The sequence below is a fragment of the Limulus polyphemus genome, unplaced genomic scaffold (genome assembly GCF_000517525.1).
Source record: "Limulus polyphemus unplaced genomic scaffold, Limulus_polyphemus-2.1.2 Scaffold2328, whole genome shotgun sequence".
NCBI lineage: Eukaryota > Metazoa > Arthropoda > Merostomata > Xiphosura > Limulidae > Limulus > Limulus polyphemus.
In genome coordinates, this window is record NW_013667938.1 from 146,720 (window position 1) to 147,472 (window position 753).

At 41.6% G+C, this 753-nt stretch overlaps 1 protein-coding gene across 1 annotated transcript in view; it reads right to left on the bottom strand.

Moving 5' to 3' along the window:
- The window catches only part of LOC106466627 (F-BAR and double SH3 domains protein 2-like), a gene marked incomplete at its 5' end in the record, with an annotated part of 38,815 nt that overhangs the window by 5,985 nt on the left and 32,077 nt on the right, over positions 1–753 (bottom strand). The gene's annotated exons all lie outside the window — the stretch shown is intronic.

A 753-nucleotide genomic window follows, 5' to 3' on the forward strand; every position in this document is an offset into this window, starting at 1 on the left:
GTGCAGTGTAAGACTAGACGGAAGGCAGCTAGTCATCACCACCCACCCCCCAACTCTTGGGCTACTCTTTTACCAACGAATAGTGGGATTGACCGTCACATTATAACGACCCCACGGCTGAAAGGGCGAGCATGTTTGGTGTGACGGGGATTCGAACCCGCGACCCTCAGATTGCGAGTCGAGCGCCCTAACCACCTGGCCTTACCGGGCCGCGAACTTTAATGGGGACAACATTCGGATTGTGTTCGCTTTCAATAACACTTATATGTGTAACACTACTTATGTGGTATATCAAATTTCCTTAGTGTAAACAGATAATGAAAAGTTAAACGGATAGTGTCAAACTAATAGGTTATCAATATACTGGAACATTGTCTAATAAATGATACGCACAGTGCTTGAGCTGTATACATTATTTTCAATGTATTTTAGTAAATTCTAAGAACATTAACAACAAAAATTTATCTATGGCTTTGTACTTAACATTCTGCCCCCCACTGGCATAGCGGTATGTCTGCGGACTTACAACGCTAGAAACCGAGTTTCGATACCCGTGGTGGGCAAAGCACAGATAGCCCATTGTGTAGCTTTGTGCTTAACTTCAAACAAACTTAACGTTCTACTTTTAAATATGACTAGTTAACTGTGTTATACTGTCTATACCTATATTCATATTCAAGTAATTGTTATGGTGATTTTTTATGTTTGGTTTAGAGCACTGGTCTGTGTCCAACACGGGAAATCGAAACCCGG